This window comes from Carassius gibelio, chromosome B7 (assembly GCF_023724105.1).
Source record: "Carassius gibelio isolate Cgi1373 ecotype wild population from Czech Republic chromosome B7, carGib1.2-hapl.c, whole genome shotgun sequence".
Lineage (NCBI taxonomy): Eukaryota > Metazoa > Chordata > Actinopteri > Cypriniformes > Cyprinidae > Carassius > Carassius gibelio.
Window position 1 is genome coordinate 34,785,442 of NC_068402.1, and position 25,536 is coordinate 34,810,977.

The 25,536-nt window shown below is 37.7% G+C and overlaps 1 protein-coding gene across 2 annotated transcripts in view; it reads right to left on the reverse strand.

Moving 5' to 3' along the window:
* LOC127962673 (trichohyalin) overlaps positions 1–25,536 on the reverse strand; it is a 191,668-nt gene that overhangs the window by 77,602 nt on the left and 88,530 nt on the right. The window lies entirely within an intron of this gene.

The following is a 25,536-nucleotide window of genomic DNA, read 5'->3' on the forward strand; positions in this document are numbered from 1 at the left end:
CAGAAAGGTTTTGAGAAGGAGACAATAACCAGAGCAAAGATGGTAGCACAGAACAAACAGAGCTGTGAGAAAATGGCTGCGCTGTTCTGTCATAATGAGAAGCGGAGGTGTGTGTGTGTGTGTGTGTGTGTGTGTGTGTCAGGTTCCCCCTGCTCTGCTCTCATCACATCTGCTGTCAGTAATCTGTTCCTGAGCCAGCAGTGCTGGGATTAAGTGCAGGCTGCAGATAAAGGATGTGTGCGTCATTAAAACACACAGGACAGACACGTACACACTCACACAGTCACCCGTGAGTAATAACGCGTCCAAAGTTTCGATCATGAACGCAGCTTCATTTCTGTGAGAATCATGAGCGTTAAGACTGAGGAAGTGTGTGATCTGTGGGCAGACGGGCTTGTGCCGGGGGGCTTATTTTAACATCAGATACAAAGGTCTTTCAAAAGGCAAAATTGTCCAGCTGTGCAGTGGAGTAATAATGATTTTAAAAGCAACAGTACAGCAAAAAATGAAGATTCTCTTTTTAATATTTACTCACCCTCATGTTGTTACAAACTCTGTGACTCATGTTCTTTCCAAAAAGCACAATAAAGTAGTCCATATGACTTACATGCTATAAATGAAGTCATATAATAGATCTTTGTGAGGAATAGATACACATTTGCTATTCACTGGAAACTGGAGACAATATATTTAAATATGTGGATGAAACCGGAGTACAATAAAGGACTGAGAATTTCACTCTGTTCCTCATCATAAACCTTCAGATGGTTTGAAATATAGAGAACAGGACATACGGACCACTTCTATGGCTCCTTTTAGACATATCGACAAGTCATTCTGGTTTAGAACATCATGAAGGTGAGAACTTATGAATGCATTTTCTTTTTGGGGTGAGCTATGCCTTTAAGGAAGCGACATGCCATCCATGTATATGTATTATAAGTCTGATTCTAGGTGAGAAATTTTGAAAAATACTATGTTTAGAAACTTCTCAAAAGTAGAAATTTGATTAAAGATCCAGATCATGAACAAAGGATAATCAATAAAATAAAATAAAATAAAAACAGCAAAAACAGAACAGGCACTACTCTAATAATTTGTGATCAGCCATGGTTTTCCTGCTTTCTTCTTAAACAAGTTCCTCTATCCTAAACATCTGTCAGTATAATGCATGTTTCAGGGTAAAAACTATTTCAAAAATCTGACGTCTGTAAAATTGCTTGAGACAGCTCAGTAAAATGAGTAGAGGTCAACTGGATCAACAGAATAGCATTAACCAAAGTAATGACTCCCAGACCATGCAACATTACAGAGAGGTCAGAGACTATGAGCAAGCAGCAGATGGTATATGAATGACAGAGGCCCTGTCCCAAATCACACCCTAAAACCCACACTTGTGTGATGAAATGCTGCTTTGAATGCTAGGTAGAAATCTGCATCAAGTGTGCATAGCAGCCGCAAAGGGGATGTTCATTAAAATGATAAATGGGACAACCTATGGTTAATAATGGACATGCATATGCGGCGGACACTGTAAGTCCGCAAGTGCACATGAAGTGTGTCATAGGCCAGAGACTACAATGACATACAAACTAGAGATTGACAATAGTTTCTTGGACATGTCCAATGGTAATAAATGGTATTCTTCGAAGTACCTTGGAATATCATGTAGACACTGTGGTGTTTATGAATATTCATCATTCAGTACCATGGTGTTAACAGCCAATAGCATTACTGCACCATGGTATCAGTTTTATCTAAGTATCACTGGTATACTATTACAATTTTTATTATTTTGAATTGTACTTTGTTTACATTTTCTGTTTTCACTTTAATTTTGTATTTTAATTTCAGTCATTTTTGATGTGTGTTTTCGCCATTTTCATTATTGTTGTTTTTAAATCTCTTTATGATTTAAGTTGCTGGGTTATATTTTTGCCAATAGCCAAAAAAAAAAAAAAAAAAAAAAAAAAAAAACACTGTATGGGTCAAAATTAAAAAAAGATATTTTATGCCAAAAATCATTAGGATATTAAGTGAAGATCATGTTCCATGAAGATATTTTGTAAAATTCCTACCATAAATGTTTCAAAACTTAATTTTTGATAAGCAATATGCATTTCTAAGAACTTAAAGCTGCAGTAGGTAACTTTTGTACATATGTATTTTTTACATATTTGTTAAACCTGTCATTATGTCCTGACAGTAGAATATGTGACAGATAATCTGTGAAAAAATCAAGCTCCTCTGGCTCCTCCCAGTGGTCCTATTGCCATTTGCAGTTACGGACCGCTCCCGGTAAGAAATCAACCAATCAGAGCTGCGGTCCGTAACTTTGTTTGTGTTCAAAATGTATATAATAAGCGAGTACACCATGAATCCATTTTCCAAACCATGTTTTTAGCTTGTCCTGAATCACTAGGGTGCACCTATAATAACTGTTTATATTCGGACTATTTTAGATTGCTTCGGGGGCACCGCGGCGGAGTAACCCAGTACCTTTGTGATTCTTCATAGACATAAACAGAGAGAAGTAGTTCCGGCTACGATGTTCTTCCGCAAGACGCAAGCAGTTCTGTTTATTAACCGCTAGAGCGTTTTTTAGAGCTTTAATTTGGATAACTTTAAAGGTGATTTTCAGAGTATTTCGATTTTTTCGAACCCTCAGATTTTCAAATAGTTGTATATCGGCAAAAAATTGTTTATCCTTATTTTTCATTTTATTTTATTCAGTTTATTTAGTTTTAGTTATTTTAGTAGTTATAGTAAACTAAAATGAGAAACAAACAAAAAACTTAAATATAGATAGTAGTGCTGTCAAAATTAGTGGTTAACGCATTCGATTAATTTGAAATATTTAACGCGTTAAAAAAAAAATAACGCAATTAACGCGGTTGCAGTTTTTTTTATTTCCGGTTGTGGCCTATGTGTGTTCAACGTGCAAAGAAATATGGATAAGACCAAGGAAGGACTTTTAGACGGAAAGTTTCAGTATAAAACTCTGCCGGATTACTCTTCAGTCTGCCACAAGAAACATTACTCTTCATTCAGTCTGCCACAAGAAACAGCAACATTAAAATCATGAACTCAAATGTCATTGTTTAAAAAAACAAAAAAAAACAATGACTGTTGTAACAGTGCGTAAATCAGACCTTTCTGTAACGCTAACGTTAATAAGCTTAAACGAAAATAACGAAATAATTGTGTAGCGTAGCGGAGTATTTTTTGTACACAGTGCCGCGAACTGTCAATCACTCCTGTACGCGTGCATCACTGTCCTCCTCGCAGCTGCAGCAACTTGCGCTCTCTCTCTTCATCAAGCTTTAAAACAAAAAGGGGACAAAAATATCATATTGTCTTTGTGCATAGGCTATAGATTAATTAGATAAATGAATATCTAAATTTTTGCCTTGCCGTCTACGGTATTTTTTTAGAACTTAGAAAAAAAAAGCTGCAGCCAATGAGCATCCAGCGGGGCCTGGCTGCAGGACGACTCAACCTCTGCAGACAGTTTTTAATGTTTATCAGACAATTTTGAAGATTTTGCTTTAGTATAACTTCCGGGAAAATTAGGGCCAGATTCGGGAGTCGGGACAACAGTTTAGATTTCGGGACTGTCCCGAATTTTTCGGGACATCTGGTCACCCTTCCTGAAAGAGCTGCATTAATTCATTTTGGTTGAGTCTGACCTGCAGTGATAGGATTCGAATTTGGTGAGGTGTCAGTCAGCGAATCAACTGATTCTGGTCTTGTTCTTGCAATATTCAGAGTCTGAAGCCAAGAAAACATATTAAGTGTTGTTGTTAACTGTATTTGATTTTTAGCCGAACCGAGTGTGGTGTACACTCATAACGAGTTTCACACACCTTCTCCGGCCACGTTGAGTTGTTGACACTTAACAGTGGGAAAAGCGACACATGCGCTATTCACTTCTATAACTTAAGGGTGAATGGGTAATGTAGTTTATGCTCTGGGTGGGATGAATTAGGAAGCTTGCATTGTGAAGGGCGCTCTGAAAATTGGCAGTGCAGGTAAAAGATTAAAACCTCTATTAAAACAGATGTCCAAATGAGCGTACCGGTACGCTACAAGCACGTTCTGGGCGCACGGAGAGGTGGCGGTACGCTCAAGAGCTATATTTGGAAGTGGCGGTACTGAGTACCGGTGCATATCGGCCCACTTAAAGCACTGGCAATGACTATACTTTGGAATTTTTTTGCAGTCCACTTAGAATTCAACATGGAAATCATTTTTGTTTTTTATTGGCATTGATTGTTTTGAAATTCAAATGGTACTTACATGCCTGTGTTTTTATTTCTGTAATAAATATGGCTTTCAAGCCAACAGTTAATTTGAAGGATATTGATGGTTTATTGCAGGTATGTTGTTTACATGAGAAAATCTGTGTTACAAGTTAAACACAAATTCCAATAAACAATCATATTTTGAATTTAAATAGTTTCTTTGTCTTGAGTTTACATTAATTATTTAAATTTTACATTTACATATCCAAAAAGTTTCAGTCTTTTAATTGCGATTAATCGCGATTAATCACGATTAATTTTAAAAAAATTGTGTGATTAATTAGTTAATTTTTTTTAATCGATTGACAGCACTAATAGATAGATATGACAACACTTATTAATGATAATAACCCTGCATGGTATGGCCATAGACAATTCAATTCCTAGAACAATTACTCAAGTGCATACTGTATATTCACCATCAGTTTGATTGTATTAGCAAATTGTGACATATCCAATCTCACTTTGTTTTTGGCACCCTGTGTCCCTTCCCTGCACTGACTCAGCAGGGCTTGGACAACAGACATCTCATCCTCCAGTTCGTGGCATTTTCTCCTAGCTTCTTGTGCGTTTTTGCTCTTTTGCTCTGATGTGGACCGAACCAAACCAAGCTCCGCAGTGACTCTGTCCACCTACAGGGAGGCGCCAGACACGAGAAACTTAATGCAATTGAAGCTTCTTTCCAAGGGCGCACACAGACACACTCGTTCAATCTGACCCTTGGTGGAGGTGACCTCCTTGCAATCAGCCCCATGGAGCACTTATTTCCCAGCTATAATCAGACTGGCTCACTAAGGCCTGACCTTTTCTCAGCAGCCCCTCAGCCATTGCTATGTATAACTCCAATATAAAACCCAGCTCCCTAGAGAGAGACATCTGCTAGAGCTCAGATCCTCGGCCATACAGGTTAATGAGGGAGAGAGAGCGTGAACACGTACACACAACACCGCTGCACAAACAAGCTAAAAAGATTTCAGACTATATGAAAGGTACGAGATATATTGCACCCAATATCAAAGTATTTTCTGTGGCACAGGGTTATACTTCTAATTTTATGTTATGCTCATGGTAACAAACAAAATTAAAGAAACAACTTGGTACTAAGTTCCTTTAAGCAAAGTGGCCTTCAAGTACAATTGGTGAACATCCAAAGCTATTTACTAGTTATGCAAATGCAGCACCAATATTCTTCAAGACAGACCCAAATCTTCAATTGTTGGCTAAGCTTATGCATCAATACCCAATAAAGCATGAAAATCATTTCAGAAATTAATTTATGGGTAAAATTTGTCATCAACAGTGGTACCAGGACTGTCGTTTGATTCCCAGTAGAGTTTCATTCTCCACCTGCAGATTCACCAGATGCCCTTTCACATCTGAGAGCTAAAAGAGAGCAGACATGCTTCAAATATATTAGCTCTCTTATAGCAAACATTTCCGCTAAAGCAATGAATAGTTTTGACAGATCACATGCACACATATGAGATAAAGACATTGCTGTGTTATTTCACATAGAGTGGGTTGCCTATTCATGGTGGTTTCCATATTGAGTCACATGAATAGAGTATTACATACAAATAAACAGAAACGGACGTGACTGAATAAGTGTCTCCTCTTTCTTCTGTGAAATAACAGTAAATACCACTTTATTTCTCTGACTAATTTTCAGTCCTGACAAATAATTAATTCTTTGTAAAACATCAATGGTTTAGGACTTAAATCTTTAAGTAAACAACAAAGCATGCAAATAAACATCCACTTTTATCACATTCGTTTTGTGATCTCTCTAGCTTCAGTGTTTTTTTTTCTGATTAGTTTTCTGATAACTTCTCTTTGTTGGTGAAATGATGGAGCTGCTTGATGTTTTTCCAGAGAGGCATGTGAAGAGCAGGTTTTAGCTTTTGGCCCGACGGTAGAAATTAGAGGTCGGCTGATATATCGGGGAGATATTTTTAATTTTTTAATATATCGGCATCGGCCGATATCCATTTTTAGTAGCACCGATTTAAAATCAGGCATGTCGGCGGGCAGCCCCGTGTTATTGGTGCCGTGGAAACTGCTGCTGCCACATGTGAAGGACCCCAACCCAAAACTTTGGAAGATTCAACAACAGTCCTGGGAGATAAAGGTAGTCATCCAACTCATTTGAATTTAGGGATGTCAATATTCTATAATTTCCATTTTCGATCGTCGTTTAAATTAACAATCAATTAATAACCTTAATGCTGCAAAATGGCTCTGCAGCAGTATTATTATTATGTGCAAAAGCCACATGGACAAAAAGCTTTCTCATCCGAATTAAAGGGGTTTTAGTCTGAATAAAATGCTAGCAGCAGGATTGTAAAATGAATAGATGTGATTATGACCATTTGCTAAAATGAAGAGAGCGCGCCATACGTCTCTTTAAATGGTTTCGTGGTGTTCGTTGATGTATTTTAAAACGCAATTGCAATGTTTTCAAATGACACTATAGTATTAAAAATAAAATTATCCCAAAAGTAACTGTGGCACTTGTGGCTGTGCTGCCCAGTCAGTGAACCGCTTTTTTCACATCAAACATTTTATGCAAGTATTATGACCAGTACTTTTTTGTTTGATCAGTACTATTCTGCAAAATGTTCGATTTAGAATTTTTGCATTCCGCTAGGCCCATTTGTTTTAAAAAAAACTGACATTTATAGTTTAATTTATTTTTTTTTTTTTAATACTGTGCAGTGCACAAAATTAAGATTTGAGAGATGGTTCAAGTAAGTGCTCAATAAAGGATACGTTTAGAAATGTTGTGCATCCACTTATTATTCGTGTGACATTTTAGCATGCAAATGAAGGGGAAAACATCAAGATATCGGCCCAAAAAAATCGGCAGCACATATCGTGTCTTGGCTGATCACTTGGGATTGGATCAAGCGGTATGGAGCTTAAAACTCTTTCATCTGTGGAATAAATGTATCAGCTAAAGCCCAGCACACAAGGTGTGATTTTGGCCACAAAATCCTAAAATGTTCCTTTAATTCTTGGCTAAAATCTGTAGTCTTTGATCGCTGATTTCAATCTCTAACGAAATTCTGGCAGTGTCAGAAGATTTGCCGCACAGGCTTGCAGTGTGATGTCTCCTACGACTAAAGTTGTTCAGAATTAATGCTAGAGATTTCTTCTAACCATCATAAATTCTATCATACCCATTCTCTGCTCATGGAATTCATATGATGTTGCATATGTTGCTATGATAAACACCGGTTGCTCCTCTGTTTTCATGTGGTTGTGTAGTGCTGCTGACACTATTCTTCTTAAATACGACGGTATTTCCACCATCTATATACTTTTCATGATAGCCAACAATTCAGCCCCACGTGTAATGAAGCTCACAGTCACTTAACGGGTATATAAATCGATCACACAGTTTGTGTTTCTTGCGCACAGTGTGCAGCCAGTCTGTAAATTTGATATTTATTAAAAACATCATTGGGGACCAAACATGTGATACTGCATTTACAATAATAGGTGTCAGTATAAAGGACAACAGCTCTATTGCTCCGATCAGCAAATCATGAAGATAAAATACTTTTAAATATATCTGCTAAATAAAAACAACAACCAAAATATTTGATACCTATATTTTTATCATGTCTTGAGAACTGAAAATGATACTGCACACAAAACTCAAGCTTACAAAGTAATGGAATTGGTTAAAATACTACAAAGCTGGGAACACTGAGATGATAAAGGTGACCCTCATGATAACAAACAAACTGCGGCTGGAGCGTAGAAAGGTCATGAACTTAACTGTGGGAGTGTTAGTAAACAGAGGCACTGTGAGATTGTTCTCTGAGCAATCAGTGCTGAGCTCCCCCAACAAGTCTGCCATGACGCCTAGCGACAGGTGACACAGCCACTGGTGACGGACAGCACTGGCCTGAGCTCTGATTGGTCAGCAGTCCCATCTAGGAGGGGAGGGCTCAGAGGATCACTGCAGCAAACATTAGCTTGCAGCTACTTGCCTAATACAACAAACTGTTTGTTTAGTTATAAGCATTTAAATTATGCATGTGTTACATCTTACAGTCCAAAAGAGAGAAAAACAAACAACATTCAATATCCAAATGAGAATAAATGGAGAATACAGCTTTAACCTTCAGATTTTTGTAATTTCTGTGTGTCCTTTACTAGAGTTTCTGGAAATCTCCAAATAAAAAAGAAAAGTCAGCAAAAATATTTCTCATCAATCTCTCTCAAGATCAAATTATTATACTGTATAACTGTCCTGAGAAACATCTCAGACAGGGTTGATGCATAAAAAATAAGTCTCCTGAGCTTTGTTTGAAAGAGCTAATTTAGTAGGGTTTTGTGACATGTTTTAAGTATCTTTTTGCATTTTTCCTTCCAGAGTAAATGTCTTCTTTGGGATTGTGTTCCCTGGCATCTGGCAGCAAAAATTCTGGGATCCTCCTCATCTCAACAGGGGAGGGGGAAACACCTGTCTCAAAGTAAACTCTAACTTCAGTCAAGCTGGAAGAGTTAAGACAGGCACAGCCATCTGCCCAACACATGCATTACACTCTCTAAAACAAACCTGGAATATACCTTAACAAATAAGGAGCTTATAATGAACATTACAGTGTTAAAACATTATAATGTTTCATTACAGTGTTCCTGTAGCTCAACTGGTAGAGCACTGTGCTGTCAAGCGCAAGGTTGGGGGTTCGATTCCCCGGGAACACATGATATGTAAAAATGTATAGCCTGAATTTCCATAAAAGCGTCTGCCAAATGAATAAATTTAATTTAAATTTAATTTAATTTATAATAACAACAGCTAATATTCTCATATGAAATAATCCTTCTTAGAAGAAGAGAAAAATACATAAAATTACTGTAAATGTAGTGGTCTGAGATTAAAATATGTCACAAAGAAGAGACCAGAACAAAAGCATTGGCATTGAGAAAGCAAGAAAGAAAGAGAGTGTGTGGGCCCGAGCAGCCTGGGCCTGGCCGTGAAGCTTTTACCTGAGCCTGAAGCTCCAGATCTTGCTTCCTGGCATCTTGTAGCTGCCTGTGCAGCTGCTGTTTGTAGTTGTGTCCCCTCTGGAGCTCCTGCTGGCTTTCTTGCAGCTGTCTCTGCAGATCCCACAGTCTCTGCTCTTGGACGTCCAGCTATCCAACCACAATAGAGGGCAGGGCGCAAAGGAAGAGAAAATCAATCCACTACAAAGAGCCTGTTTCTCTGCTCGCCTGCTCGACTTGCAGAACCATTCATGGCAAGAGCTCCATCAGAGGAACCGATGTTCATCTGGCCGTCATCGCAGCCCCAACATCCACCCGAGTGGCTCTAGGACCCTTCGCAAACACCCTGATACTCCAGACAGGCTAGGGCTGCCCTGCACTGAATGCAGAAGCAAAAATCAATGCTTCTTAACCAAATGCGAAATCACAGCTCATTGTTCGACACGAAATGCGGAAGACAAACCAATACTTCTGCAGGCAGTTCTTTAAAATTTTTGGTTACATACACAGGCAGTTTGCATCATGCCATCACCGCATTATCTGCTTTTTGAAGCAAGAAAGTATTCATTAATGTTGTTATTTTTCAGATAATTAAAGCAAGGCCCACCACAACACATCGAAAATAAATAATTATTATTGCAATTAGCACAATATGATCACCTGCTAAAGAGAGGAGGGGAAGATGGGAGTCGAGAAAAAGAGAGAGGAGGAGGAGGTTTGGCAGACCCCTGGTTCCAGTTCAGTCTGACATTATCAAACATCCTCTTCTGCATTTCAAATCGTCGCACAATGACAGTCGCATATCCAAAATAGAGGCCCGGGGACGATCAATTAATCAGCCTTGCTCATTAGAGGCCCGAGAGTAATCCACAAATTCGCCTAAGTCACCTAAAATCACACAGTCGCCTCTCGCCTTAGCCATTGATTGTGATCTGGTGACAAGCACGTCAAGTCTTGCCTCGTCTTCCCACCCGTCTGTTGGCATAGCGAACGCTCAAATTCCTGCCAGATTGTGGACTAAAACGATGAAGGAAGAATGAGAATCGTTTCCCTTAAATCCTAAAAACCCAGCTCATCCTTTTGCTCTGCTTTTCGGTGTGTGATGCAAGCCGATAACCCTGCTCTTTCTTTGCCTTACAATTGCGCTCCCTCTCCATTCTCCCCTCCTAAACTGATCAATACTTCATTTAAATCATGACATTAGCACACTACAACTGGAAAAAAGCCGAAAGGAATAGCAAAATGCTTTTTATGACAAATGGAGGGCTGGAAAATGGATCACGTATCTGATTAGTGACCATAATTGTTTGTTTATACGTAAAAACTAATGTTAAAATGCACGTGGCGCTCAGGACCGACATCATTGTTTTGATTTGAGCTTCATGAGACTGACTGATCAATATCGCATTTGAATCCAGAGAGAGGGGCAGTGTCACTTTAGCACTCGATGTTAAATGAAATGCAAATATAGCGCTGCCGTAATCAACACGTATTTCGGGATGTTAAAGTCCCGCTGAAACAAACCCAAAAGATATTTCCATATACAAAGAACGTGTAGAAATACGCATTGGTGGTTGTGTGATATGCACCCTCATGCCTTTGTTTATACATGCAGGATGTCATGAGAATAATCAGAGCGCTATGCAAACACTGCATACTTAAGACTTGAAGGGATGGTAATCATCGACACAGGGGGGTGTGGGAGGACAGAAGAAGAAAAAGGGAAAAAAGGTAATTTCCTGTCGCCGATCTGCATAACAGGCGCGCGAGAGAACGAGAGCGAGTCTTATCTGCCTAATGGTCATTAGCAGAGCTTATTTACCTGAGCGCTCTGGGCGTCACGGGCCTGATGAGAGAGGAGCAGGTCTTGCCGGAGTCTTTGGATGCTCGCGTCCCGACGTGACAACTGCGGTTCGGGTTTCCCATCCCAAACGTGGTGAAGAGGAAGGAACAGAGAGCGTGAGGTGTTTTTAAGAGTAAAGAGAGGGAGGTGGAGAGAGAGAGGGAAGGGAAGAGTGAATCACTCCAGGAACATGCACTTACATATAGCCGGGTGCCAATGTCAACCAATGAGCAATTAGGCAGACAAGACCAAAGTTATTGATCGGGGTTTGGGGCTCTTTTTCCCAGGCTAACTAAGCTGAGTATGTGTGATTGCTGCAGAAGAGAGAAGGAGGGGGAGAGTTCGGAAGAGCGACTCCCTCTTGCTCTCGTTGGGCCTGTAGTGCCGAAGAGGGGCCGGTCATTTAACCTTCTATTGATCTTCCTCCTAAATAACCCCCCTCCATTGACAGATGTGCACGTTCAATGTATGCACTTAATGTAGACTGCTCAACTGTCAATACATTACACAGTCAGATCTGTCTGCAAGACTGCTACAGATAGGCTACCGTGTTTTGCACAAGAGATTAGGGTTCTTGGGAAGGTACAGCGCTGTGTGCCAATCATGTTTTACCAACCAGGTTGCAGACTGTCAGTGGGGTAAAAAACAATTGACAAAAACGATGAGATATTTGCTGGAATTTACTCAGAAGGCCTATTTTAAATGCTTCATTGGCTAAATGATAAACAACAAGAACAACAGCAGTACATTGTTCACACTGTACATTTATCCCTTACAGAATTGTTCTCATCCATGTAATATCAAGCAAGCCATCTACCCTCTAGGGTTGTGTACCATTTAGAATTGAACTAACAATGCCTTTTAAATTCCAAATTAATACATCAACACCCATCTCATGTGACTGTTTTAGGACATCAGACTGGACAGTTCACCTAGTATTAAAGGGGTCATATGACATTGCTTAAAAGAACATTACTTTGTGTATTTGGTGTAATGCAATGTGTTTATGCGGTTTAAGGTTAAATAACACATTATTTTACATTAATTTAATGTACATTATTGTTACTCCTCTTTGCCCCGCCTTTCTGAAACAAGTCGATTTTTATAAAGATCATTGTTCTGAAAATCGAGGTGTACACTGATTGGCCAGCTATCCAGTGCAATGTGATTGGCTGAATTCCTCAACCATGTGACGTAAATGTTACGCACATTACTATACTGTTATGGCATGTCCCAGGCATTTGTTGCATCCAGTGGGGATATAATTACTGATTATAATTACTTACATCCTTCTTTTTACGCATTGCATTGCGTATTGCAACGTGTAAACATAAAACCATGTCTGCATTTATGATTGAAGAAACAACAAAGAAAAAATGCTTCTCTACACAGCTCAAAACTCACGTTTGAATCAGTGGCAAATTCTTTAAATTTGAAAAAACTTACTTACAGTCTGTGAGTAAGAAGCGCCAGACTGTCCCTGCAAAGTTGGAACTTCCCACTTAATAGAAATACAGTGAGAATAAAAGTTATGCCTTCTTTGTTTGCATGAACATTTTTTGGAGCATTATGCAAATCTTCCCACATCGTGACGCAGACATGTGGGTCATGTTAGAATGAGCCATTTTAGGTAGGAATGGTTGACTCAACTTTTACGAAGAACATCTCTTTGGATTTGAGACTTTAGTCTTTGCAACTTGTAACGCTCCAAAATGAAAGGGAAAATTTGAATAACATTAAAAGACACCTTTAAAACAAATCTCAAAATGTGGCCACTTGTAATTGGATTTTGAGGAGGATTTTAGAATATTTTATAAGGTCTAAGGAGAGACTGTGGTCGTACCTCACTTTTCAACAGCTCTGTTCCTCTGAGAGTGGTGAGATCAGTGGAAGCCTAAAGAGAAAAACAAGCATCTGATGAGACTGAGCTCAATTTATTTTCTTTCTTGTGGAGATTCTTACAGTGTATGTCATGGACGCAAACTATATACTGTGTACCATCATTGTTAACCGATCTTCTCATCAAATCTATTCATGACCAAAGGATTGATGCTGCTATCTACATTCATGTTTACAGCTCTATTTTATACTGTATAACATCAAAATTCTTCTTTTTTTCCCCCTCCAAAGTTTTATGAGAAAAATTACTGACAGGGTTTATTAAAATAAGATTATAAAGAGATGAAATATAAATACAGCTAGCAAATACAGAGAGACAAAAGAGAGAGAACTCAATAAGTCATGGCAAAACATCTCTACTCCCAGAGCGTGTGTAATTGAAGAACATGTCTTTCATGAGATCTGCTTTGTTGTGAAGGCAGAAAGTTAAAAAGTTCACAAGTGCTGGTGAGAGGAGTCGATGACGACACCTGATACTTTCTTCCACGCTCGTATTGACCCTTTCTTCAATAATGTCTCTGGAGAACAGTTAGTTAACACTGATTGCCTACAAACCTGTTCACAATGACAAGCATGGCCTCGGCCAACTCTACTTCAGCACAATCAATTATTTCCTCACTACTCATGGCCAAGAAGATCTTTAAACCACACAATCTGTGCTGGAGAAACACTCCATTAGGAAGGTGAGGAAAGGACATTAGGAACCTGCTTTTCTCATTGCAAGTGAAGAATGGCGAAAAAAACAAAACAACAGAAACGCTGCCTTGTGTTTTTTTTTTTTTAAGCCACATTCTGATCAGATCATCAAAAATATGTTTACTCCTACCACAGATTTATATGGTGACTGCATATTGTTTAGGTATTTACTAGAAAGCCAAGCTCTCTTCTGCATAGCTTGATGTCTCTCTGAGTTTATCCATCAGTGTGTTTTTGAAAATCAATGGTGATATTTCCAGAGAGGCAGACATGATAATGAGAGAGAGAGGCGAGAAAATGCAGCCCTCAGAGGTGATTGCTCATTCCGAGCGGCTTCAAACATCCCTGCGTTAGAAGGACACCTTAAATATTCGGACTTCTCACGTCACTCCAGACTAAATCCCTAGCAACCACCATAGCAACACACTTCCACTTGGACGTGAAATGCATTGTAAGTTCCCCCCTGCCACCAGAGATGGAAGAGGGGAGGGAAGGTGGGTGCAGGAGGACAGACAGAGAAAAACAGCATCGCAGAATGAAAACATGAGAGGAGAAAGGAGAAAAACAAGTCAGGTAGATTTCATTCATATCAATAGCACAAACAAACCAGTCAGTAAGGAACCATGCCAATGGGTGAAGCTGAACGAAACTGTGACAAGGAAAAAATCAGCTGGTTTTTCATCTGCATTGTTTATCTGTTTCTGTATGCAAGGGGTGTAATGTGTCCTGAAATAAAATCTGATACGCCAGAGGAAATCTCAACCTTAAAACATATCTGCAATCTATCTGAGCCCGTGTTGTCACCACAGATAATAATAGATTTCTTTCTATTTTTGTATTTCTTAGCAAGATTTTCGACTGTACTATACAGAGCTTTAGAGCTACATTCTACTTATTTCAAGGCTATTACACTTGGCCAGCTCAAGTGGAAGGAAATGCTATGTACAATTCAAATACATAAATATTAAATGCATGATGTATATATTATATGTATATACTTTTAATATTAATGCAATGCATATTTGTCATTCATACATAAATGAAACAAGGTAAGATTCATGGCAAATAGTTTATTATTAAGTATTTGATTTGATTTGGTTAAAAATATTCTCCAAATTAAATTTATTCTAGTTGCTTAGAATCAGCATAAAATGTGAAAACAATTAATTTTACTCTGTTAAAAAGTATGAATGGTAAAAACATACATAAACCTGGTTATTGTGTATTTAAAAAAAAATATATATATTAGTATGATTATCTGTTTCATTTATGTGTGACTGAGTAAAAAATATGCATCACATTAAGTTTAGCTTGTTAAAAATACATAAAATATAATAACTACATAAATAATCCAAATGGATGAAAATTTTATTTGCAATTGAATATACATAAATCTTAAATGAACATACATTTTAAATAAATCTAAATATTTTGAATGCATTTTAGTAAATAAACATGAATTGCCTTTCAAACCCATTTTGCTTCCACAATGTAATATACACAAGAAAATATGGACAGTAATTAATCAGTTTGTGAAACTTTTGCATTCCATACTAAAATGAAACCAGACTGAACATGAGTTAGCTAAAATTATGCTTAAATATCCATATCCAATGGCCCATGTGGCCTAGGTGACATTAGTTATTTTGCTCATATAATTCCTATATTGTAATCTAATTTATACTTACAGGCAGCATTTGCTCTGACTCTTTTGATAAAATGTTCAAATGTTACTCACTTTGTGATATATCAGATAAATAGCAAGTTATAGTATTTCACAAGCCAAACATGCACAATAAATCAAGGAACTAGGCCTGTCGCAATAATCAATATATCGACTTATCGCGCAATATATGTACCGGATTTTCCGGACTATAAGTCACACTTTTTTCATAGTTTGGCTGGTCCTGCGACTTATGGTAAGGTGGGACATATTTATCAAAATGAATTTGACATGAACCGAGAGAAATGCGCTAAAAGAAAACATTATAGTCTCCAGCCGCGAGAGGGCGCTCTATGCTGCTCAATGCTCCTGTAGTCTAATACTGAAAACATAGAGCGTCCTCTCGCGGCTAAAGACTGTAATGTTTTCTCTTGGTTCTAAATAAATGCGACTTATAGTCCAGTGCGACTTATATATGTTTTTTTCCTCGTCATGACGTATTTTTGGACTGATGCGACTTATACTAAGGTGCGACTTATAGTCCGAAAAATACGGTACATGACCTCAATCATTTTTGGTGATGCAATATTTTGCCCATTATATTTACTTAAAAAATAATGACACCATGTTTTGTACATTCAGCTAGTGCCTGTGTCTTTTGCAGATCCTCGCACATAACATGATGTAGTCATAAGGTGGTAGATCAAATTTTAAAAATGCTTCTACAAAAAAAAAGTTTCATCGGCAGATATGATCTTGTTTAGGGATCTTGTATAGAGTTGAGTGTCTTGTATAGGTGCACCCTTCATTTTTTAGAGAAAAGAAGGTCTGGGAAAATACAAGTGTATTTTTTTATTTTTGTTGTTACTTTTTGTTAGAACAAGTATTTAAGTTGTATAAGTTATCTAATAATTTGATACAGTATTGTTCAAAATAATAGCAGTACAATGTGACTAACCAGAATAATCAAGGTTTTTAGTATATTTTTTTATTGCTACGTGGCAAACAAGTTACCAGTAGGTTCAGTAGATTGTCAGAAAACAAACAAGACCCAGCATTCATGATATGCACGCTCTTAAGGCTGTGCAATTGGGCAATTAGTTGAAAGGGGTGTGTTCAAAAAAATAGCAGTGTCTACCTTTGACTGTACAAACTCAAAACTATTTTGTACAAACATTTTTTTTTTTTCTGGGATTTAGCAATCCTGTGAATCACTAAACTAATATTTAGTTGTATGACCACAGTTTTTTAAAACTGCTTGACATCTGTGTGGCATGGAGTCAACCAACTTGTGGCACCTCTCAGCTGTTATTCCACTCCATGATTCTTTAACAACATTCCACAATTCATTCATATTTCTTGGTTTTGCTTCAGAAACAGCATTTTTGATATCACCCCACAAGTTCTCAATTGGATTAAGGTCTGGAGATTGGGCTGGCCACTCCATAACATTAATTTTGTTGGTTTGGAACCAAGACTTTGCCCGTTTACTAGTGTGTTTTGGGTCATTGTCTTGTTGAAACAACCATTTCAAGGGCATGTCCTCTTCAGCATAGGGCAACATGACCTCTTCAAGTATTTTAACATATGCAAACTGATCCATGATCCCTGGTATGCGATAAATAGGCCCAACACCATAGTAGGAGAAACATGCCCATATCATGATGCTTGCACCTCCATGCTTCACTGTCTTCACTGTGTACTGTGGCTTGAATTCAGAGTTTGGGGGTCGTCTCACAAACTGCATGTGGCCCTTGGACCCAAAAAGAACAATTTTACTCTCATCAGTCCACAAAATGTTCCTCCATTTCTCTTTAGGCCAGTTGATGTGTTCTTTGGCAAATTGTAACCTCTTCTGCACATGCCTTTTTTTTAACAGAGGGACTTTGCGGGGGATTCTTGAAAATAGATTAGCTTCACACAGACGTCTTCTAACTGTCACAGTACTTACAGGTAACTCCAGACTGTCTTTGATCATCCTGGAGGTGATCATTGGCTGAGCCTTTGCCATTCTGGTTATTCTTCTATCCATTTTGATGGTTGTCTTCCGTTTTCTTCCACGTCTCTCTGGTTTTGCTCTCCATTTTAAGGCATTGGAGATCATTTTAGCTGAACAGCCTATCATTTTTTGCACCTCTTTATAGGTTTTCCCCTCTCTAATCAACTTTTTAATCAAAGTACGCTGTTCTTCTGAACAATGTCTTGAACGACCCATTTTCCTCAGCTTTCAAATGCATGTTCAACAAGTGTTGGCTTCATCCTTAAATAGGGGCCACCTGATTCACACCTGTTTCTTCACAAAATTGATGACCTCAGTGATTGAATGCCACACTGCTATTTTTTTGAACACACCCCTTTCAACTAATTCAACTAATTGCCCAATTGCACAGCCTTAAGAGCGTGCATATCATGAATGCTGGGTCTCATTTGTTTTCTGAGAATCTACTGAACCTACTGGTAACTTGTTTGCCACGTAGCAATAAAAAAATATACTAAAAACCTTGATTATTCTGGTTAGTCACATTGTACTGCTATTATTTTGAACAATACTGTACTTAATTTCCATAATCTATCCATCCATCCATCCATCCATCCATCCATCTATATATATATATATATATATATATATATATAACACGTTTGTTTTCATTTGGAAGTGTGTAGGCCTTCTTGCATTAATATGCTGTTACGTTATGATTATATATTCAGTGGCATAAAATGGTCTTTAATATGGCAATAATATTGCTTATAGCAATTATTTCTGGGGAAACATATCACACAACAAGAAGCTTTTTTTTCTTTTCTTTTTTGTTTTGTTTTTTAAAGGGTCCATTCTGATCCATGTTAATCTTACCAGGTTTCCACTTATGTTTAAGTGCTACAGTGAACAATCAGCATCAACAATATGCTTTGACAAAAGCCTTTGATTTTTAGAGATTCCACCTTAGAAATGCTGAATGACACTTTTTCAGTCCACCACAAGAACAACTTATTACATGAGCAGAAAGTGTTCTGAATTGTGTTTAATGGCTCTAGAAGGTCCTAAGTATGTGCTTCAGTTCTCAGCTGCATAGAGCGCTTGATAAGTTTTTGTTTAAAGACTATGTTCTTGCGGAATATGTGTGCTGATATTGCCTTTAATATTAATACATGTACACACAGAACCAGCACACATATTCCAAAAGCAGGTTGTCATTGAAAAAAATTATAAAAGACCAAACACAATCTGAAGTTCTATACTTCACATTATAGTCATGTCTCTCAAATAATGCCGTATTTGTCTAATATGCATTCCAGTAATCCTTGAAACAGTATTAAAAGATATAGTACACAGTCTGAATAAGTCTTTGACCGATCCAGTGTCAGTAGTACAATATGTACAAAACAAGTTTGATTTAGTGACTTTATAACTGACAGTCTTCTTATTTGTAGTTTAGTTCTATGTGCTTTTGTGTTTTTTTACATAACACTTTTTATTTTTTTATTTTTCGGCGTCATTCAAAATCTATGTTTCCATCATTCATTCCGCACTGGAATTGCTTAAAACACACACACACACACACACACACACACACACACACACACACACACACACACACACACACACACACACACACACACACACACACACACACTTTTAAAGAACTCATCATTCCTTGTTGCTGCTTCGATTTACTAAATTAAAATGAGCTAAGGCAGCATAATTCTTGAGCATGTATCCTTATTTCAAATATGTTCAGTTCACTTAAATTTGTAAAATAAAGGGTTAATTTAATCATTTTTTATTATTTTCATAATCATAAATCATTTTGTCTGACAGCTAACCTGGACAGTGGGTTTCCGGTTCCCAGCATGCTTTGTCATAAACAATAACATGCTAACATGCAATTCTGTTAGCTAGTTACTGTAACTTTAGGAGATTCATAGAGTTTCTTTTTACTGGGGTTTAATTAATTTATGCTTCAAATACAAATTCAAATTCTCAAAGAATTTCAGATGATCAAGTTTGTTGGTAACATTTTACACTAAGGTTTTATATGTTAACATTAGATAACTGCATTAGTTAACATTAACTACGTAATAATGAAAAATATTTTTAAAGCATGTACTAATGTTCATTTTAACATTATTATTAATGCATCAGTTAAATCAAAATTTGTCTAATATTATTTAGCCTAATGGACGTGAACTAACAATGAAAAGAAGTATTTTATTTAACTAACGATTACAAAGAATAATAAATACTGTAACAAGTCAATTACTTATTAATGCATTAACTAATAGGACCTTATTGTGCTGCCAGTGTGTTCAATAAAACATTTGTTTAAACTGACTCGCTCTATTCTTGTTGTAAAAAGTTTTGTTTTAAGTTGTAAAGTTAAAACTGCATGAAATTTTTTTATTGAAACAACCAAAATGGCAGCAGCTTTACTTGCTTTACAGTTGAGTGTCTTCATAACTAATGTGACTTCTAGATCATTCTGAATGGCATTTCAAGTCCAATACATTAAAAATGAAAAATCACCCTAAAATTCCAACATTTTAGAGTTGTCGACTTGTACTTGTGATCATTTATATATGTATCCAGCATTCTTTAAAACCATCACAATTACCAGTAGTACACTAAATTCCTGCCTTTTTTAAATTCAAGTCCAGTTTGGAGTTTCTTTCTCCTCACTAAAAGGGAAAAAAAAAACATGATAAAAGTGAAAGGAGAACAAAACAGGTGGGTTGCAACCCCCCAACCCTACTCTTTCAGTTACCCCTTCATTCACATGGGACATCCTGTAGAACAGTAATGACCTCTAAGTGAGCTGCTTCCTTTGGAAATTTCTGCTTTTCTTCCCCCTCCGCATCTGCTTTCTCTGTCTCTGAGATCTTGATACTCAGACGCTGATGAGTTTAGTCAAACTTCATTAAGTTCATAGCCCCAGCCTCACGCTCCCCAGTGGCACACTCCACCAAACGAGCTCTTCGTCTGCCAGACAGCACTTTACTGCTCCATCTCACAAATGGGGAGGGGAACACAATCTATCTCTGTCACTCTCTTCCCCTTTCCCCTTTTCTCTGGGGTTCTGCGGGTCTCCGGTCTGTTCACCATCCACCAATTGGTTTGCAATAAGTTCATGGAAATGCATTAATGAATGCATTAATGTGACCCTGAGAGCTCTTCTGTAGTGGAGCAAAGGTCACAAATGTTGATGGTGGAGAGGTTAGGCCTTCTTTATGCAGCACAAGCATGCTTTTTTCTATGACCTCTAGCATTTCCCCATAGATGGGAACAATTTAATCTTTATTGGCACAATGTGGCCAAAAATATGACACAGTACGGCCTACCTTCCAAAATCCAACCTCTTCGGTGAAATAAATCATGGAGGTCTATAATACGAACCAAAGCTTCCCATTTATACTCCCACTTATCTTTTGCACACATCAACATAAACTAAATTTCCCAGAGCATTTTGTGAAATAATAATCAGCAGTAAAAACTCCTTCAGAATTATGTAATAAAACAGCATTTGTTTGTTTTAATCACTAGAACACAATGATATGATGTGATGTTCACATGAAGGCTGTGAACTGACCAAGGCTGGGTTTCAAGCTTTGTAAGCCTAAAAAGTTTGAAAAACGATCGTACGACTGATCTTAATATCACTGTCTGTTTCCCAAAAGCATCGTAACTTAAGTAAAATCATTGTAGATTTATAGCTGCTCTGGAGTAATGGTAAAGCCCTAAGTGCATTGTAAGAAGAAATATTTATGCGGTCACCTGCAGGACAATCAGCAGATTACACATTTAACTTTATTCAAGTGAAATGAGATTATAATCTAAGATTTCGATTGTACTTTATTGTACACTTTATTACTCTTTTTTATGAATTTATAAATGAAATAATTAAAAAGGGCAGAAAAATAGAAACGCATCTAAAATGAATGACTGAACCAGGTTAACATAGGTTAACATTTCACTAAACGAGCGTGTATTACAATTACGATCCATTCTATTAGGTGACATTTTAGCACTTGACAAATGGATAGCGACGCCTAAGTAACACTTAAAACACGGCTACGTGCAATTGTGTTTAGTGCATTGTTGGGAAACGCACGTGAAACAATAACAAACGATCATAAAATGACTAGTAGAAAACGCTCTTAAGCGCTAAGATCAATCGTTACGCAGAAGAGAAACGCAGCCCAAGTCAGTCAGCTTAACATGGACATCTCAATTGAAATGTTTGGCTTTTAGATTTAGATGTTATTCAACGTGTTTTTTGTTTTTTTTTGCCTACTTAACCATTACAACAGTGGTCTTGGACTTATACTGACACCTGTTGGTGTGGAGGTAGGTGTGCAAAAACAAGTTTGCTTTCAATGTCATTGTAAAGAAAGTGGCATATTCAGCACATTTATAATTTATTTAGCAATGAAAAGTGTCAGATGACATTACCAAGATAAAGTGAGTAGTACTCTATAGTTCAGAATATACATTCTGGCAGCCATATCACCCTGCAGCTCAAGACTGGGTGCCCACTGAAGCTAAGCAGGGCTGAGCTGGTCAGTACCTGGATGGGAGACTTCCTGGGAAAACTAGGTTGCTGCTGGAAGAGGTGTAAGTGAGACCAACAGGGGGTGCTCACCCTGTGGCCTGTGTGGATCCTAATGCCCTAATGTAGTGACGGGGACACAGATGAGACGTTAAACCGAGGTCCTGACTCTCTGTGGTCATTAAACATCCCAGAATGCCTTTCAAAAATAGTAGGGGTGTATCCAAGGTGTCCTGGCCAAATTCGCACATTGGCCTCCTTCATGGCCTCCTAACCATCCCCATATCTGCTGAATGGCTTCATTGCTCTGTCTCCTCTCCACCAGTAAGCTGGTGTTTGGTTAGTATTCTGGCACAATATGACAGCCATCACGTTATCCAGGTGGATGCTGCACACTTTTGGTGGTTGAGGAGATTCCCCCTTTCTATGTAAATGCATATGTGCTTTGAGTTCCCAGAAAAGCACTATATACATGTAAGAAATGTATCAATTATTTATCTCCATATTCTTGCTATACTTCAAAGACGTATCCTGGGATGTGGTTATAGTTTTTATGTAACGTACAACTAAATATATATATATATATATATATATATATATATATATATATTTTTTTTTTTTTAAGATATTTGAAGAAAAAGTTGCGTCCCCCAGTTTTATTTATTCAGGCTACTTTTAGCGTGTAAAGGTAATTGCAACTAATGGTTCATCTGACAGGTACATTATTCATTCTTTATTAATGTTCATAAGTTTAGCTAAATTTCACGTCACATTTTACTACAGTATATGGTTTTAAGCTTTATGCCTGTGAATTTAACATATTTGATACCATTTTGATAAATGTAGTCTTATCTAAACATAGTCTGTTCAGACACTGTACGGTCTGTTACAGACATAAGTATTTAGTAACAGTGCTTATAAGCATAAGTGCAAATATTTGATTCAAAATAATAAAACCATGCATATATTTAACTTAATACAATATATTAAACAAATTTTAAAGGCATAGAAATACATGTAATTAAATTTTATTACAACTATTAACTGCTATTAATTATTATTAACCACTCTAGTTGAAGAGTCTGGCACATTCATAACTTACAACTTATTCCATGGCCAGATATTAACAAATATTAACAGGACAAATCAAGTCGTATTCTGTTGGTCATGTGATCCTGACATTTTATAAACTGCTATGCATTTCTTTATGTGCAACAGAGAGTAAAATGAATTGTTTCGCCTAGAAATCGCCAACCGATTTTCACTGAAACTGGTTTTCTACTAGTGGGGATAATTATTATTATTATTATTTTTTTTTTTGGTGGAATAAATCTTGTTCCATCTGGCTTTGGTTTGCTTTTGCTGCTTGTGCAGTTCAATATCTAGCCTGTCCCCATGGGCTGGGCTCTTGATTATCTTCTGCCTCTTCAACGCTTTGTGTGTTGCATGCTGCGACATATTAACTGAAATAAGATGGCCAGCCAGGTCGCCCTCCCTCTCCCCCCTCCACATTTCCACTATAGGTAATCAGTGGCCAGGAGGCCTTGCCCGCACCCAACCGCATACATTAGCATTAATCACAGCCCTGCGCCCTGCTGCACTATTCATACCAGCCACAAACAAAAGGTTATACTTCTCCTCTGCCCCCTTCCTCTCCATCGCTCCTATTCTTCCTCTCTCTTCTTGTTGCATCCTGAATGGAGAATTTCCTCTATCTTATCTGGCACAGACAGGCAAGACAAATGCTTTGAAAGTGGGCAGGAAAGCAAGCCGAGCTCCGCCACAGCCACCAGATAAATCATAGATGAGCCAGTCTGAGCGCTGTTCATATAACCCCACCATTCACACTGACTAATACAGTAAACTGACAATTCATGTGTTCTTCATCAAATATTCATGCATACATAATTAGACAATGTCAAATGCATGCATAAGGTATGTTTGTGTATTTATTCATGTGGGCTGATATATAAGATGCTTTAGTGTATATAGATGCACACAGAAAGAAAGGCGGAAGTGCTACTATAAGAAGAAGAAAAAAGCATTGTATATGTGTGTGCATGTGTGTGTTAAAGACTGTCAATATAAAATGCTGATGAACAGTATATTGCTGCCTTCTTTCCTATGCCTGTCTCCCTTGTGATCACCAGGCAATTACTGAAAAAGAAATCATCGCTTGACTTCATTTGTACGCTCCCTAACTTTAATTGCTTAATGCATCCTTTACTGCTGGACTGCCACCCTCTGCCTCCCTCCCTTTCCTCTCTCTCCCTCGCTCTCTCTTTTCTTTGTTTCTCTCGCTCACATCCACTGCAGCAACACTGCAGCTGAGCCCTGCTAATTAAACCTGAATCTGGACATAAAGCAAAATGTGATGACGTCCAGCATTTCATGCATAGGCGCTGATAGACCCTATTTAGCAGGCTATTCGGTCCCCCATCTTTCATCTTTCAACCCCTTAAAATCCGCAATGAAATACAATGAGCTGTCTCGTAAAAAATCAGGGATGTTGTGAGATCTTTAAACGTTTGCTGAGGTTATGTTACTCAGAATTTTCAGATTATCTGTCAGTATAAGCTGTAATGTTGGTTATTTTAAGTGTTATATTTGTTCTGGTAAGTGGTGGATCCAGTCCAGTGTGTCACATTAATTACATAGACTTTGTCCCGCCATCAAAATAAACTGAAAATATTTTGAAACTTCTCATAATAATATTCAGCCAGAGATCTCTAATGTGGTGGTTTGCATCATTGCTTGGCTTAGTACCGTTACTAAAAGGCTGTGATTTAATAAAATAAGTATATTATCCATTGCAGGTTGTTTCAGAGTGAAGCGTGCTCTGTGTCTGCATATGTGAGTTTAACATGCATCTGGTAATTAGGGATGGGAGTTTTCCGCAAATATCACATTCAAATATGGATCCACCATAGCTCACAAAAAACGAATATTCAAATATTAGTTCACTTAAATTAAGTTTAATGAGACAGACGTTATTTTTCAGCAACATTTTTTGTTTCCGTCATTTTTGAACAAGCTTACACACAATAAGCTATAAAGATTACACATCGTGTTTTGTAGCTGAAAACCTTTAACAATGCGTGCAAACAAACAAAAGTACAGATTAAAAGCAAAAAAAAAAAAAAAGTGAACAAAGAAAAACGTAAAGCAACCTGCAGGAATTAAGCTATTGTACAGAATGTAGCTTACACTTAACTTTGAAACTTTGAAACTGTCAGCAAATCTTTTTTGCTTTTTTTTCTATTGTTTTACATGTTCTTGATAAGAGAAACGGGCATGTAAACATGATCGGGGAAAAGTCGGCTTCTGTTAACAACAAGGCCAGTGTTGTACCGAAATCGGACTCCCCGGACAAATCACACTCCCCTTCGCGTGCACGCGCGTCACTCAGTTGAATGCAACACTTGCAGTTAAACATTCTGTGGTTTATTATAAGCCTTTTATTGATAGTTTTTTTTCCACAGTTGGCACCAAGAACTAACATAGAAGCGTTATCTGATTCACAAGTAGCTAACGGATGCCAAAACGCCGACTGGAAAAGGTCGTCAACGTAATTAAACAGCAAAT